Here is a 17652-nt window from a genome sequence, read left to right as displayed (position 1 = left end):
GCCGCGTGGTGATGTGTTTCGTGGAAGTAGCAGGCGTGAGCACAAGGCTCACCCCTTCCTCTTGCACATCCTCTCACTCTCACGCATGCCACTCCGTCGCCCATCATTTGCCGGAGTTGCGCGTCCATTGGCGAGGTTCCCCTGGGTCTAGTGCACCTGGGATTTCATTTTGGCCGCGTTCTGATGGGTTTGGTGGAAGTGGCAGGCGTGAGTACAAGGCTCACCGCCTTCTTTAGCACATGTGCCTCACAGTGCACGGCCTCTCACTCGCAGGCGTGCCACCACGGCTCCCGTGACTTGCAGGAGGTGCGCGCCTACCCCACCAATTCCCCTGGGACTATCTAGTGCACCCGAGAATCCATTTTGGCCGCTTTCTGATGGGTTTGCTGGAAGTGGCAGGCGTGAGTACAAGGCTCACCGCCTTCTTTAGCACATGTGCCTCACAGTGCACGGCCTCTCACTCGCAGGCGTGCCCCCACGGCTCCCGTGATTTGGCAGGAGGTGCACGCCTACCCCCCCAACTCCCCTGGGACTATCTAGTGCACCCGAGAATCCCTTTTGGCCGCGTGGTGATGTGTTTGGTGGAGGTGGCAGGCGTGAGTACAAGACTCACCGCCTTCTTTAGCACACGTGCCTCACAGTGCACAGCCTCTCACTCGCAGGCGTGCCACCAGGGCTCCCGTGATCTGGCAGGAGGTGCGCGCCTACTCTCCAACTCCCCTGGGACTATCTAGTGCACCCGGGAATCCGTTTTGGCCGCGTGGTGATGTGTTTCGTGGAAGTAGCAGGCGTGAGTACAAGGCTCACCCCTTCCTCTTAAACATCCTCTCACTCTCACGCATGCCACTCCGTCGCCCGTCATTTGCCGGAGTTGCGCGTCCATTGGCGAGGTTCCCCTGGGTCTAGTGCACCTGGCATTTCATTTTGGCCGCGTTGTGATGGCTTTGGTGGAAGTGGCAGGCGTGAGTACATTGGCTCACCGCCTTCTTTAGCACATGTGCCTCACAGTGCACGGCCTCTCACTCGCAGGCGTGCCACCACGGCTCCCGTGACTTGCAGGAGGTGCGCGCCTACCCCACCAATTCCCCTGGGACTATCTAGTGCACCCGAGAATCCATTTTGGCCGCGTTTTGATGGGTTTGGTGGAAGTGGCAGGCGTGAGTACAAGGCTCACCGCCTTCTTTAGCACATGTGCCTCACAGTGCACGCCTTCTCACTCGCAGGCGTGCCACCACGGCTCCCGTGATTTGGCAGGAGGTGCACGCCTACCCCCCCAACTCCCCTGGGACTATCTAGTGCACCCGAGAATCCCTTTTGGCCGCGTGGTGATGTGTTTGGTGGAGGTGGCAGGCGTGAGTACAAGACTCACCGCCTTTTTTAGCACACGTGCCTCACAGTGCACAGCCTCTCACTCGCAGGCGTGCCACCAGGGCTCCCGTGATCTGGCAGGAGGTGTGCGCCTACTCTCCAACTCCCCTGGGACTATCTAGTGCACCCGGGAATCCGTTTTGGCCGCGTGGTGATGTGTTTCGTGGAAGTAGCAGGCGTGAGTACAAGGCTCACCCCTTCCTCTTGCACATCCTCTCACTCTCACGCATGCCACTCCGTCGCCCGTCATTTGCCGGAGTTGCGCGTCCATTGGCGAGGTTCCCCTGGGTCTAGTGCACCTGGGATTTCATTTTGGCCGCGTTCTGATGGGTTTGGTGGAAGTGGCAGGCCTGAGTACAAGGCTCACCGCCTTCTTTAGCACATGTGCCTCACAGTGCACGGCCTCTCACTCGCAGGCGTGCCACCACGGCTCCCGTGACTTGCAGGAGGTGCGCGCCTACCCCACCAATTCCCCTGGGACTATCTAGTGCACCCGAAAATCCATTTTGGCCGCGTTCTGATGGGTTTGGTGGAAGTGGCAGGCGTGAGTACAAGGCTCACCGCCTTCTTTAGCACATGTGCCTCACAGTGCACGGCCTCTCACTCGCAGGCGTGCCACCACGGCTCCCGTGATTTGGCAGGAGGTGCACGCCTACCCCCCCCCCAACTCCCCTGGGACTATCTAGAGCACCCGAGAATCCGTTTTGGCCGCGTGGTGATGTGTTTCGTGGAAGTAGCAGGCGTGAGTACAAGGCTTACCCCTTCCTCTTGCACATCCTCTCACTCTCACGCATGCCACTCCGTCGCCCGTCATTTGCCGGAGTTGCGCGTCCATTGGCGAGGTTCCCCTGGGTCTAGTGCACCTGGGATTTCATTTTGGCCGCGTTGTGATGGGTTTGGTGGAAGTGGCAGGCGTGAGTACATTGGCTCACCGCCTTCTTTAGCACATGTGCCTCACAGTGCACGGCCTCTCACTCGCAGGCGTGCCACCACGGCTCCCGTGACTTGCAGGAGGTGCGCGCCTACCCCACCAATTCCCCTGGGACTATCTAGTGCACCCGAAAATCCATTTTGGCCGCGTTCTGATGGGTTTGGTGGAAGTGGCAGGCGTGAGTACAAGGCTCACCGCCTTCTTTAGCACATGTGCCTCACAGTGCACGGCCTCTCACTCGCAGGCGTGCCACCACGGCTCCCGTGATTTGGCAGGAGGTGCACGCCTACCCCCCCCCCCCCAACTCCCCTGGGACTATCTAGAGCACCCGAGAATCCGTTTTGGCCGCGTGGTGATGTGTTTCGTGGAAGTAGCAGGCGTGAGTACAAGGCTTACCCCTTCCTCTTGCACATCCTCTCACTCTCACGCATGCCACTCCGTCGCCCGTCATTTGCCGGAGTTGCGCGTCCATTGGCGAGGTTCCCCTGGGTCTAGTGCACCTGGGATTTCATTTTGGCCGCGTTGTGATGGGTTTGGTGGAAGTGGCAGGCGTGAGTACATTGGCTCACCGCCTTCTTTAGCACATGTGCCTCACAGTGCACGGCCTCTCACTCGCAGGCGTGCCACCACGGCTCCCGTGACTTGCAGGAGGTGCGCGCCTACCCCACCAATTCCCCTGGGACTATCTAGTGCACCCGAGAATCCCTTTTGGCCGCGTGGTGATGTGTTTGGTGGAGGTGGCAGGCGTGAGTACAAGACTCACCGCCTTCTTTAGCACACGTGCCTCACAGTGCACAGCCTCTCACTCGCAGGCGTGCCACCAGGGCTCCCGTGATCTGGCAGGAGGTGCGCGCCTACTCTCCAACTCCCCTGGGACTATCTAGTGCACCCGGGAATCCGTTTTGGCCGCGTGGTGATGTGTTTCGTGGAAGTAGCAGGCGTGAGTACAAGGCTCACCCCTTCCTCTTGCACATCCTCTCACTCTCACGCATGCCACTCCGTCGCCCGTCATTTGCCGGAGTTGCGCGTCCATTGGCGAGGTTTCCCTGGGTCTAGTGCACCTGGGATTTCATTTTGGCCGCGTTCTGATGGGTTTGGTGGAAGTGGCAGGCGTGAGTACAAGGCTCACCGCCTTCTTTAGCACATGTGCCTCACAGTGCACGGCCTCTCACTCGCAGGCGTGCCACCACGGCTCCCGTGACTTGCAGGAGGTGCGCGCCTACCCCACCAATTCCCCTGGGACTATCTAGTGCACCCGAGAATCCATTTTGGCCGCGATCTGATGGGTTTGCTGGAAGTGGCAGGCGTGAGTACAAGGCTCACCGCCTTCTTTAGCACATGTGCCTCACAGTGCACGGCCTCTCACTCGCAGGCGTGCCACCACGGCTCCCGTGACTTGGCAGGAGGTGCACGCCTACCCCACCAACTCCCCTGGGACTATCTAGTGCACCCGAGAATCCATTTTGGCCGCGTTTTGATGGGTTTGGTGGAAGTGGCAGGCGTGAGTACAAGGCTCACCGCCTTCTTTAGCACATGTGCCTCACAGTGCACAGCCTCTCACTCGCAGGCGTGCCACCACGGCTCCCGTGATCTGGCAGGAGGTGCGCGCCTACTCTCCAACTCCCCTGGGACTATCTAGTGCACCCGGGAATCCGTTTTGGCCGCGTGGTGATGTGTTTCGTGGAAGTAGCAGGCGTGAGTACAAGGCTTACCCCTTCCTCTTGCACATCCTCTCACTCTCACGCATGCCACTCCGTCGCCCGTCATTTGCCGGAGTTGCGCGTCCATTGGCGAGGTTCCCCTGGGTCTAGTGCACCTGGGATTTCATTTTGGCCGCGTTGTGATGGGTTTGGTGGAAGTGGCAGGCGTGAGTACATTGGCTCACCGCCTTCTTTAGCACATGTGCCTCACAGTGCACGGCCTCTCACTCGCAGGCGTGCCACCACGGCTCCCGTGACTTGCAGGAGGTGCGCGCCTACCCCACCAATTCCCCTGGGACTTTCTAGTGCACCCGAGAATCCCTTTTGGCCGCGTGGTGATGTGTTTGGTGGAGGTGGCAGGCGTGAGTACAAGACTCACCGCCTTCTTTAGCACACGTGCCTCACAGTGCACAGCCTCTCACTCGCAGGCGTGCCACCAGGGCTCCCGTGATCTGGCAGGAGGTGCGCGCCTACTCTCCAACTCCCCTGGGACTATCTAGTGCACCCGGGAATCCGTTTTGGCCGCGTGGTGATGTGTTTCGTGGAAGTAGCAGGCGTGAGCACAAGGCTCACCCCTTCCTCTTGCACATCCTCTCACTCTCACGCATGCCACTCCGTCGCCCATCATTTGCCGGAGTTGCGCGTCCATTGGCGAGGTTCCCCTGGGTCTAGTGCACCTGGGATTTCATTTTGGCCGCGTTCTGATGGGTTTGGTGGAAGTGGCAGGCGTGAGTACAAGGCTCACCGCCTTCTTTAGCACATGTGCCTCACAGTGCACGGCCTCTCACTCGCAGGCGTGCCACCACGGCTCCCGTGACTTGCAGGAGGTGCGCGCCTACCCCACCAATTCCCCTGGGACTATCTAGTGCACCCGAGAATCCATTTTGGCCGCTTTCTGATGGGTTTGCTGGAAGTGGCAGGCGTGAGTACAAGGCTCACCGCCTTCTTTAGCACATGTGCCTCACAGTGCACGGCCTCTCACTCGCAGGCGTGCCCCCACGGCTCCCGTGATTTGGCAGGAGGTGCACGCCTACCCCCCCAACTCCCCTGGGACTATCTAGTGCACCCGAGAATCCCTTTTGGCCGCGTGGTGATGTGTTTGGTGGAGGTGGCAGGCGTGAGTACAAGACTCACCGCCTTCTTTAGCACACGTGCCTCACAGTGCACAGCCTCTCACTCGCAGGCGTGCCACCAGGGCTCCCGTGATCTGGAAGGAGGTGCGCGCCTACTCTCCAACTCCCCTGGGACTATCTAGTGCACCCGGGAATCCGTTTTGGCCGCGTGGTGATGTGTTTCGTGGAAGTAGCAGGCGTGAGTACAAGGCTCACCCCTTCCTCTTAAACATCCTCTCACTCTCACGCATGCCACTCCGTCGCCCGTCATTTGCCGGAGTTGCGCGTCCATTGGCGAGGTTCCCCTGGGTCTAGTGCACCTGGCATTTCATTTTGGCCGCGTTGTGATGGCTTTGGTGGAAGTGGCAGGCGTGAGTACATTGGCTCACCGCCTTCTTTAGCACATGTGCCTCACAGTGCACGGCCTCTCACTCGCAGGCGTGCCACCACGGCTCCCGTGACTTGCAGGAGGTGCGCGCCTACCCCACCAATTCCCCTGGGACTATCTAGTGCACCCGAGAATCCATTTTGGCCGCGTTTTGATGGGTTTGGTGGAAGTGGCAGGCGTGAGTACAAGGCTCACCGCCTTCTTTAGCACATGTGCCTCACAGTGCACGCCTTCTCACTCGCAGGCGTGCCACCACGGCTCCCGTGATTTGGCAGGAGGTGCACGCCTACCCCCCCAACTCCCCTGGGACTATCTAGTGCACCCGAGAATCCCTTTTGGCCGCGTGGTGATGTGTTTGGTGGAGGTGGCAGGCGTGAGTACAAGACTCACCGCCTTCTTTAGCACACGTGCCTCACAGTGCACAGCCTCTCACTCGCAGGCGTGCCACCAGGGCTCCCGTGATCTGGCAGGAGGTGTGCGCCTACTCTCCAACTCCCCTGGGACTATCTAGTGCACCCGGGAATCCGTTTTGGCCGCGTGGTGATGTGTTTCGTGGAAGTAGCAGGCGTGAGTACAAGGCTCACCCCTTCCTCTTGCACATCCTCTCACTCTCACGCATGCCACTCCGTCGCCCGTCATTTGCCGGAGTTGCGCGTCCATTGGCGAGGTTCCCCTGGGTCTAGTGCACCTGGGATTTCATTTTGGCCGCGTTCTGATGGGTTTGGTGGAAGTGGCAGGCCTGAGTACAAGGCTCACCGCCTTCTTTAGCACATGTGCCTCACAGTGCACGGCCTCTCACTCGCAGGCGTGCCACCACGGCTCCCGTGACTTGCAGGAGGTGCGCGCCTACCCCACCAATTCCCCTGGGACTATCTAGTGCACCCGAAAATCCATTTTGGCCGCGTTCTGATGGGTTTGGTGGAAGTGGCAGGCGTGAGTACAAGGCTCACCGCCTTCTTTAGCACATGTGCCTCACAGTGCACGGCCTCTCACTCGCAGGCGTGCCACCACGGCTCCCGTGATTTGGCAGGAGGTGCACGCCTACCCCCCCCCCCAACTCCCCTGGGACTATCTAGAGCACCCGAGAATCCGTTTTGGCCGCGTGGTGATGTGTTTCGTGGAAGTAGCAGGCGTGAGTACAAGGCTTACCCCTTCCTCTTGCACATCCTCTCACTCTCACGCATGCCACTCCGTCGCCCGTCATTTGCCGGAGTTGCGCGTCCATTGGCGAGGTTCCCCTGGGTCTAGTGCACCTGGGATTTCATTTTGGCCGCGTTGTGATGGGTTTGGTGGAAGTGGCAGGCGTGAGTACATTGGCTCACCGCCTTCTTTAGCACATGTGCCTCACAGTGCACGGCCTCTCACTCGCAGGCGTGCCACCACGGCTCCCGTGACTTGCAGGAGGTGCGCGCCTACCCCACCAATTCCCCTGGGACTATCTAGTGCACCCGAAAATCCATTTTGGCCGCGTTCTGATGGGTTTGGTGGAAGTGGCAGGCGTGAGTACAAGGCTCACCGCCTTCTTTAGCACATGTGCCTCACAGTGCACGGCCTCTCACTCGCAGGCGTGCCACCACGGCTCCCGTGATTTGGCAGGAGGTGCACGCCTACCCCCCCCCCCCAACTCCCCTGGGACTATCTAGAGCACCCGAGAATCCGTTTTGGCCGCGTGGTGATGTGTTTCGTGGAAGTAGCAGGCGTGAGTACAAGGCTTACCCCTTCCTCTTGCACATCCTCTCACTCTCACGCATGCCACTCCGTCGCCCGTCATTTGCCGGAGTTGCGCGTCCATTGGCGAGGTTCCCCTGGGTCTAGTGCACCTGGGATTTCATTTTGGCCGCGTTGTGATGGGTTTGGTGGAAGTGGCAGGCGTGAGTACATTGGCTCACCGCCTTCTTTAGCACATGTGCCTCACAGTGCACGGCCTCTCACTCGCAGGCGTGCCACCACGGCTCCCGTGACTTGCAGGAGGTGCGCGCCTACCCCACCAATTCCCCTGGGACTATCTAGTGCACCCGAGAATCCCTTTTGGCCGCGTGGTGATGTGTTTGGTGGAGGTGGCAGGCGTGAGTACAAGACTCACCGCCTTCTTTAGCACACGTGCCTCACAGTGCACAGCCTCTCACTCGCAGGCGTGCCACCAGGGCTCCCGTGATCTGGCAGGAGGTGCGCGCCTACTCTCCAACTCCCCTGGGACTATCTAGTGCACCCGGGAATCCGTTTTGGCCGCGTGGTGATGTGTTTCGTGGAAGTAGCAGGCGTGAGTACAAGGCTCACCCCTTCCTCTTGCACATCCTCTCACTCTCACGCATGCCACTCCGTCGCCCGTCATTTGCCGGAGTTGCGCGTCCATTGGCGAGGTTTCCCTGGGTCTAGTGCACCTGGGATTTCATTTTGGCCGCGTTCTGATGGGTTTGGTGGAAGTGGCAGGCGTGAGTACAAGGCTCACCGCCTTCTTTAGCACATGTGCCTCACAGTGCACGGCCTCTCACTCGCAGGCGTGCCACCACGGCTCCCGTGACTTGCAGGAGGTGCGCGCCTACCCCACCAATTCCCCTGGGACTATCTAGTGCACCCGAGAATCCATTTTGGCCGCGATCTGATGGGTTTGCTGGAAGTGGCAGGCGTGAGTACAAGGCTCACCGCCTTCTTTAGCACATGTGCCTCACAGTGCACGGCCTCTCACTCGCAGGCGTGCCACCACGGCTCCCGTGACTTGGCAGGAGGTGCACGCCTACCCCACCAACTCCCCTGGGACTATCTAGTGCACCCGAGAATCCATTTTGGCCGCGTTTTGATGGGTTTGGTGGAAGTGGCAGGCGTGAGTACAAGGCTCACCGCCTTCTTTAGCACATGTGCCTCACAGTGCACAGCCTCTCACTCGCAGGCGTGCCACCACGGCTCCCGTGATCTGGCAGGAGGTGCGCGCCTACTCTCCAACTCCCCTGGGACTATCTAGTGCACCCGGGAATCCGTTTTGGCCGCGTGGTGATGTGTTTCGTGGAAGTAGCAGGCGTGAGTACAAGGCTTACCCCTTCCTCTTGCACATCCTCTCACTCTCACGCATGCCACTCCGTCGCCCGTCATTTGCCGGAGTTGCGCGTCCATTGGCGAGGTTCCCCTGGGTCTAGTGCACCTGGGATTTCATTTTGGCCGCGTTGTGATGGGTTTGGTGGAAGTGGCAGGCGTGAGTACATTGGCTCACCGCCTTCTTTAGCACATGTGCCTCACAGTGCACGGCCTCTCACTCGCAGGCGTGCCACCACGGCTCCCGTGACTTGCAGGAGGTGCGCGCCTACCCCACCAATTCCCCTGGGACTTTCTAGTGCACCCGAGAATCCATTTTGGCCGCGTGGTGATGTGTTTGGTGGAGGTGGCAGGCGTGAGTACAAGACTCACCGCCTTCTTTAGCACACGTGCCTCACAGTGCACAGCCTCTCACTCGCAGGCGTGCCACCAGGGCTCCCGTGATCTGGCAGGAGGTGCGCGCCTACTCTCCAACTCCCCTGGGACTATCTAGTGCACCCGGGAATCCGTTTTGGCCGCGTGGTGATGTGTTTCGTGGAAGTAGCAGGCGTGAGCACAAGGCTCACCCCTTCCTCTTGCACATCCTCTCACTCTCACGCATGCCACTCCGTCGCCCATCATTTGCCGGAGTTGCGCGTCCATTGGCGAGGTTCCCCTGGGTCTAGTGCACCTGGGATTTCATTTTGGCCGCGTTCTGATGGGTTTGGTGGAAGTGGCAGGCGTGAGTACAAGGCTCACCGCCTTCTTTAGCACATGTGCCTCACAGTGCACGGCCTCTCACTCGCAGGCGTGCCACCACGGCTCCCGTGACTTGCAGGAGGTGCGCGCCTACCCCACCAATTCCCCTGGGACTATCTAGTGCACCCGAGAATCCATTTTGGCCGCTTTCTGATGGGTTTGCTGGAAGTGGCAGGCGTGAGTACAAGGCTCACCGCCTTCTTTAGCACATGTGCCTCACAGTGCACGGCCTCTCACTCGCAGGCGTGCCCCCACGGCTCCCGTGATTTGGCAGGAGGTGCACGCCTACCCCCCCAACTCCCCTGGGACTATCTAGTGCACCCGAGAATCCCTTTTGGCCGCGTGGTGATGTGTTTGGTGGAGGTGGCAGGCGTGAGTACAAGACTCACCGCCTTCTTTAGCACACGTGCCTCACAGTGCACAGCCTCTCACTCGCAGGCGTGCCACCAGGGCTCCCGTGATCTGGAAGGAGGTGCGCGCCTACTCTCCAACTCCCCTGGGACTATCTAGTGCACCCGGGAATCCGTTTTGGCCGCGTGGTGATGTGTTTCGTGGAAGTAGCAGGCGTGAGTACAAGGCTCACCCCTTCCTCTTAAACATCCTCTCACTCTCACGCATGCCACTCCGTCGCCCGTCATTTGCCGGAGTTGCGCGTCCATTGGCGAGGTTCCCCTGGGTCTAGTGCACCTGGCATTTCATTTTGGCCGCGTTGTGATGGCTTTGGTGGAAGTGGCAGGCGTGAGTACATTGGCTCACCGCCTTCTTTAGCACATGTGCCTCACAGTGCACGGCCTCTCACTCGCAGGCGTGCCACCACGGCTCCCGTGACTTGCAGGAGGTGCGCGCCTACCCCACCAATTCCCCTGGGACTATCTAGTGCACCCGAGAATCCATTTTGGCCGCGTTTTGATGGGTTTGGTGGAAGTGGCAGGCGTGAGTACAAGGCTCACCGCCTTCTTTAGCACATGTGCCTCACAGTGCACGCCTTCTCACTCGCAGGCGTGCCACCACGGCTCCCGTGATTTGGCAGGAGGTGCACGCCTACCCCCCCAACTCCCCTGGGACTATCTAGTGCACCCGAGAATCCCTTTTGGCCGCGTGGTGATGTGTTTGGTGGAGGTGGCAGGCGTGAGTACAAGACTCACCGCCTTCTTTAGCACACGTGCCTCACAGTGCACAGCCTCTCACTCGCAGGCGTGCCACCAGGGCTCCCGTGATCTGGCAGGAGGTGTGCGCCTACTCTCCAACTCCCCTGGGACTATCTAGTGCACCCGGGAATCCGTTTTGGCCGCGTGGTGATGTGTTTCGTGGAAGTAGCAGGCGTGAGTACAAGGCTCACCCCTTCCTCTTGCACATCCTCTCACTCTCACGCATGCCACTCCGTCGCCCGTCATTTGCCGGAGTTGCGCGTCCATTGGCGAGGTTCCCCTGGGTCTAGTGCACCTGGGATTTCATTTTGGCCGCGTTCTGATGGGTTTGGTGGAAGTGGCAGGCCTGAGTACAAGGCTCACCGCCTTCTTTAGCACATGTGCCTCACAGTGCACGGCCTCTCACTCGCAGGCGTGCCACCACGGCTCCCGTGACTTGCAGGAGGTGCGCGCCTACCCCACCAATTCCCCTGGGACTATCTAGTGCACCCGAAAATCCATTTTGGCCGCGTTCTGATGGGTTTGGTGGAAGTGGCAGGCGTGAGTACAAGGCTCACCGCCTTCTTTAGCACATGTGCCTCACAGTGCACGGCCTCTCACTCGCAGGCGTGCCACCACGGCTCCCGTGATTTGGCAGGAGGTGCACGCCTACCCCCCCCCCCAATTCCCCTGGGACTATCTAGAGCACCCGAGAATCCGTTTTGGCCGCGTGGTGATGTGTTTCGTGGAAGTAGCAGGCGTGAGTACAAGGCTTACCCCTTCCTCTTGCACATCCTCTCACTCTCACGCATGCCACTCCGTCGCCCGTCATTTGCCGGAGTTGCGCGTCCATTGGCGAGGTTCCCCTGGGTCTAGTGCACCTGGGATTTCATTTTGGCCGCGTTGTGATGGGTTTGGTGGAAGTGGCAGGCGTGAGTACATTGGCTCACCGCCTTCTTTAGCACATGTGCCTCACAGTGCACGGCCTCTCACTCGCAGGCGTGCCACCACGGCTCCCGTGACTTGCAGGAGGTGCGCGCCTACCCCACCAATTCCCCTGGGACTATCTAGTGCACCCGAAAATCCATTTTGGCCGCGTTCTGATGGGTTTGGTGGAAGTGGCAGGCGTGAGTACAAGGCTCACCGCCTTCTTTAGCACATGTGCCTCACAGTGCACGGCCTCTCACTCGCAGGCGTGCCACCACGGCTCCCGTGATTTGGCAGGAGGTGCACGCCTACCCCCCCCCCCCAACTCCCCTGGGACTATCTAGAGCACCCGAGAATCCGTTTTGGCCGCGTGGTGATGTGTTTCGTGGAAGTAGCAGGCGTGAGTACAAGGCTTACCCCTTCCTCTTGCACATCCTCTCACTCTCACGCATGCCACTCCGTCGCCCGTCATTTGCCGGAGTTGCGCGTCCATTGGCGAGGTTCCCCTGGGTCTAGTGCACCTGGGATTTCATTTTGGCCGCGTTGTGATGGGTTTGGTGGAAGTGGCAGGCGTGAGTACATTGGCTCACCGCCTTCTTTAGCACATGTGCCTCACAGTGCACGGCCTCTCACTCGCAGGCGTGCCACCACGGCTCCCGTGACTTGCAGGAGGTGCGCGCCTACCCCACCAATTCCCCTGGGACTATCTAGTGCACCCGAGAATCCCTTTTGGCCGCGTGGTGATGTGTTTGGTGGAGGTGGCAGGCGTGAGTACAAGACTCACCGCCTTCTTTAGCACACGTGCCTCACAGTGCACAGCCTCTCACTCGCAGGCGTGCCACCAGGGCTCCCGTGATCTGGCAGGAGGTGCGCGCCTACTCTCCAACTCCCCTGGGACTATCTAGTGCACCCGGGAATCCGTTTTGGCCGCGTGGTGATGTGTTTCGTGGAAGTAGCAGGCGTGAGTACAAGGCTCACCCCTTCCTCTTGCACATCCTCTCACTCTCACGCATGCCACTCCGTCGCCCGTCATTTGCCGGAGTTGCGCGTCCATTGGCGAGGTTTCCCTGGGTCTAGTGCACCTGGGATTTCATTTTGGCCGCGTTCTGATGGGTTTGGTGGAAGTGGCAGGCGTGAGTACAAGGCTCACCGCCTTCTTTAGCACATGTGCCTCACAGTGCACGGCCTCTCACTCGCAGGCGTGCCACCACGGCTCCCGTGACTTGCAGGAGGTGCGCGCCTACCCCACCAATTCCCCTGGGACTATCTAGTGCACCCGAGAATCCATTTTGGCCGCGATCTGATGGGTTTGCTGGAAGTGGCAGGCGTGAGTACAAGGCTCACCGCCTTCTTTAGCACATGTGCCTCACAGTGCACGGCCTCTCACTCGCAGGCGTGCCACCACGGCTCCCGTGACTTGGCAGGAGGTGCACGCCTACCCCACCAACTCCCCTGGGACTATCTAGTGCACCCGAGAATCCATTTTGGCCGCGTTTTGATGGGTTTGGTGGAAGTGGCAGGCGTGAGTACAAGGCTCACCGCCTTCTTTAGCACATGTGCCTCACAGTGCACAGCCTCTCACTCGCAGGCGTGCCACCACGGCTCCCGTGATCTGGCAGGAGGTGCGCGCCTACTCTCCAACTCCCCTGGGACTATCTAGTGCACCCGGGAATCCGTTTTGGCCGCGTGGTGATGTGTTTCGTGGAAGTAGCAGGCGTGAGTACAAGGCTTACCCCTTCCTCTTGCACATCCTCTCACTCTCACGCATGCCACTCCGTCGCCCGTCATTTGCCGGAGTTGCGCGTCCATTGGCGAGGTTCCCCTGGGTCTAGTGCACCTGGGATTTCATTTTGGCCGCGTTGTGATGGGTTTGGTGGAAGTGGCAGGCGTGAGTACATTGGCTCACCGCCTTCTTTAGCACATGTGCCTCACAGTGCACGGCCTCTCACTCGCAGGCGTGCCACCACGGCTCCCGTGACTTGCAGGAGGTGCGCGCCTACCCCACCAATTCCCCTGGGACTTTCTAGTGCACCCGAGAATCCCTTTTGGCCGCGTGGTGATGTGTTTGGTGGAGGTGGCAGGCGTGAGTACAAGACTCACCGCCTTCTTTAGCACACGTGCCTCACAGTGCACAGCCTCTCACTCGCAGGCGTGCCACCAGGGCTCCCGTGATCTGGCAGGAGGTGCGCGCCTACTCTCCAACTCCCCTGGGACTATCTAGTGCACCCGGGAATCCGTTTTGGCCGCGTGGTGATGTGTTTCGTGGAAGTAGCAGGCGTGAGCACAAGGCTCACCCCTTCCTCTTGCACATCCTCTCACTCTCACGCATGCCACTCCGTCGCCCATCATTTGCCGGAGTTGCGCGTCCATTGGCGAGGTTCCCCTGGGTCTAGTGCACCTGGGATTTCATTTTGGCCGCGTTCTGATGGGTTTGGTGGAAGTGGCAGGCGTGAGTACAAGGCTCACCGCCTTCTTTAGCACATGTGCCTCACAGTGCACGGCCTCTCACTCGCAGGCGTGCCACCACGGCTCCCGTGACTTGCAGGAGGTGCGCGCCTACCCCACCAATTCCCCTGGGACTATCTAGTGCACCCGAGAATCCATTTTGGCCGCTTTCTGATGGGTTTGCTGGAAGTGGCAGGCGTGAGTACAAGGCTCACCGCCTTCTTTAGCACATGTGCCTCACAGTGCACGGCCTCTCACTCGCAGGCGTGCCCCCACGGCTCCCGTGATTTGGCAGGAGGTGCACGCCTACCCCCCCAACTCCCCTGGGACTATCTAGTGCACCCGAGAATCCCTTTTGGCCGCGTGGTGATGTGTTTGGTGGAGGTGGCAGGCGTGAGTACAAGACTCACCGCCTTCTTTAGCACACGTGCCTCACAGTGCACAGCCTCTCACTCGCAGGCGTGCCACCAGGGCTCCCGTGATCTGGAAGGAGGTGCGCGCCTACTCTCCAACTCCCCTGGGACTATCTAGTGCACCCGGGAATCCGTTTTGGCCGCGTGGTGATGTGTTTCGTGGAAGTAGCAGGCGTGAGTACAAGGCTCACCCCTTCCTCTTAAACATCCTCTCACTCTCACGCATGCCACTCCGTCGCCCGTCATTTGCCGGAGTTGCGCGTCCATTGGCGAGGTTCCCCTGGGTCTAGTGCACCTGGCATTTCATTTTGGCCGCGTTGTGATGGCTTTGGTGGAAGTGGCAGGCGTGAGTACATTGGCTCACCGCCTTCTTTAGCACATGTGCCTCACAGTGCACGGCCTCTCACTCGCAGGCGTGCCACCACGGCTCCCGTGACTTGCAGGAGGTGCGCGCCTACCCCACCAATTCCCCTGGGACTATCTAGTGCACCCGAGAATCCATTTTGGCCGCGTTTTGATGGGTTTGGTGGAAGTGGCAGGCGTGAGTACAAGGCTCACCGCCTTCTTTAGCACATGTGCCTCACAGTGCACGCCTTCTCACTCGCAGGCGTGCCACCACGGCTCCCGTGATTTGGCAGGAGGTGCACGCCTACCCCCCCAACTCCCCTGGGACTATCTAGTGCACCCGAGAATCCCTTTTGGCCGCGTGGTGATGTGTTTGGTGGAGGTGGCAGGCGTGAGTACAAGACTCACCGCCTTCTTTAGCACACGTGCCTCACAGTGCACAGCCTCTCACTCGCAGGCGTGCCACCAGGGCTCCCGTGATCTGGCAGGAGGTGTGCGCCTACTCTCCAACTCCCCTGGGACTATCTAGTGCACCCGGGAATCCGTTTTGGCCGCGTGGTGATGTGTTTCGTGGAAGTAGCAGGCGTGAGTACAAGGCTCACCCCTTCCTCTTGCACATCCTCTCACTCTCACGCATGCCACTCCGTCGCCCGTCATTTGCCGGAGTTGCGCGTCCATTGGCGAGGTTCCCCTGGGTCTAGTGCACCTGGGATTTCATTTTGGCCGCGTTCTGATGGGTTTGGTGGAAGTGGCAGGCCTGAGTACAAGGCTCACCGCCTTCTTTAGCACATGTGCCTCACAGTGCACGGCCTCTCACTCGCAGGCGTGCCACCACGGCTCCCGTGACTTGCAGGAGGTGCGCGCCTACCCCACCAATTCCCCTGGGACTATCTAGTGCACCCGAAAATCCATTTTGGCCGCGTTCTGATGGGTTTGGTGGAAGTGGCAGGCGTGAGTACAAGGCTCACCGCCTTCTTTAGCACATGTGCCTCACAGTGCACGGCCTCTCACTCGCAGGCGTGCCACCACGGCTCCCGTGATTTGGCAGGAGGTGCACGCCTACCCCCCCCCCCAACTCCCCTGGGACTATCTAGAGCACCCGAGAATCCGTTTTGGCCGCGTGGTGATGTGTTTCGTGGAAGTAGCAGGCGTGAGTACAAGGCTTACCCCTTCCTCTTGCACATCCTCTCACTCTCACGCATGCCACTCCGTCGCCCGTCATTTGCCGGAGTTGCGCGTCCATTGGCGAGGTTCCCCTGGGTCTAGTGCACCTGGGATTTCATTTTGGCCGCGTTGTGATGGGTTTGGTGGAAGTGGCAGGCGTGAGTACATTGGCTCACCGCCTTCTTTAGCACATGTGCCTCACAGTGCACGGCCTCTCACTCGCAGGCGTGCCACCACGGCTCCCGTGACTTGCAGGAGGTGCGCGCCTACCCCACCAATTCCCCTGGGACTATCTAGTGCACCCGAAAATCCATTTTGGCCGCGTTCTGATGGGTTTGGTGGAAGTGGCAGGCGTGAGTACAAGGCTCACCGCCTTCTTTAGCACTTGTGCCTCACAGTGCACGGCCTCTCACTCGCAGGCGTGCCACCACGGCTCCCGTGATTTGGCAGGAGGTGCACGCCTACCCCCCCCCCCAACTCCCCTGGGACTATCTAGAGCACCCGAGAATCCGTTTTGGCCGCGTGGTGATGTGTTTCGTGGAAGTAGCAGGCGTGAGTACAAGGCTTACCCCTTCCTCTTGCACATCCTCTCACTCTCACGCATGCCACTCCGTCGCCCGTCATTTGCCGGAGTTGCGCGTCCATTGGCGAGGTTCCCCTGGGTCTAGTGCACCTGGGATTTCATTTTGGCCGCGTTGTGATGGGTTTGGTGGAAGTGGCAGGCGTGAGTACATTGGCTCACCGCCTTCTTTAGCACATGTGCCTCACAGTGCACGGCCTCTCACTCGCAGGCGTGCCACCACGGCTCCCGTGACTTGCAGGAGGTGCGCGCCTACCCCACCAATTCCCCTGGGACTATCTAGTGCACCCGAGAATCCCTTTTGGCCGCGTGGTGATGTGTTTGGTGGAGGTGGCAGGCGTGAGTACAAGACTCACCGCCTTCTTTAGCACACGTGCCTCACAGTGCACAGCCTCTCACTCGCAGGCGTGCCACCAGGGCTCCCGTGATCTGGCAGGAGGTGCGCGCCTACTCTCCAACTCCCCTGGGACTATCTAGTGCACCCGGGAATCCGTTTTGGCCGCGTGGTGATGTGTTTCGTGGAAGTAGCAGGCGTGAGTACAAGGCTCACCCCTTCCTCTTGCACATCCTCTCACTCTCACGCATGCCACTCCGTCGCCCGTCATTTGCCGGAGTTGCGCGTCCATTGGCGAGGTTTCCCTGGGTCTAGTGCACCTGGGATTTCATTTTGGCCGCGTTCTGATGGGTTTGGTGGAAGTGGCAGGCGTGAGTACAAGGCTCACCGCCTTCTTTAGCACATGTGCCTCACAGTGCACGGCCTCTCACTCGCAGGCGTGCCACCACGGCTCCCGTGACTTGCAGGAGGTGCGCGCCTACCCCACCAATTCCCCTGGGACTATCTAGTGCACCCGAGAATCCATTTTGGCCGCGATCTGATGGGTTTGCTGGAAGTGGCAGGCGTGAGTACAAGGCTCACCGCCTTCTTTAGCACATGTGCCTCACAGTGCACGGCCTCTCACTCGCAGGCGTGCCACCACGGCTCCCGTGACTTGGCAGGAGGTGCACGCCTACCCCACCAACTCCCCTGGGACTATCTAGTGCACCCGAGAATCCATTTTGGCCGCGTTTTGATGGGTTTGGTGGAAGTGGCAGGCGTGAGTACAAGGCTCACCGCCTTCTTTAGCACATGTGCCTCACAGTGCACAGCCTCTCACTCGCAGGCGTGCCACCACGGCTCCCGTGATCTGGCAGGAGGTGCGCGCCTACTCTCCAACTCCCCTGGGACTATCTAGTGCACCCGGGAATCCGTTTTGGCCGCGTGGTGATGTGTTTCGTGGAAGTAGCAGGCGTGAGTACAAGGCTTACCCCTTCCTCTTGCACATCCTCTCACTCTCACGCATGCCACTCCGTCGCCCGTCATTTGCCGGAGTTGCGCGTCCATTGGCGA

This window comes from Stylophora pistillata, chromosome 4, assembly GCF_964205215.1.
Source record: "Stylophora pistillata chromosome 4, jaStyPist1.2, whole genome shotgun sequence".
Classification (NCBI taxonomy): domain Eukaryota; kingdom Metazoa; phylum Cnidaria; class Anthozoa; order Scleractinia; family Pocilloporidae; genus Stylophora; species Stylophora pistillata.
This window is presented reverse-complemented; position numbering follows the sequence as displayed.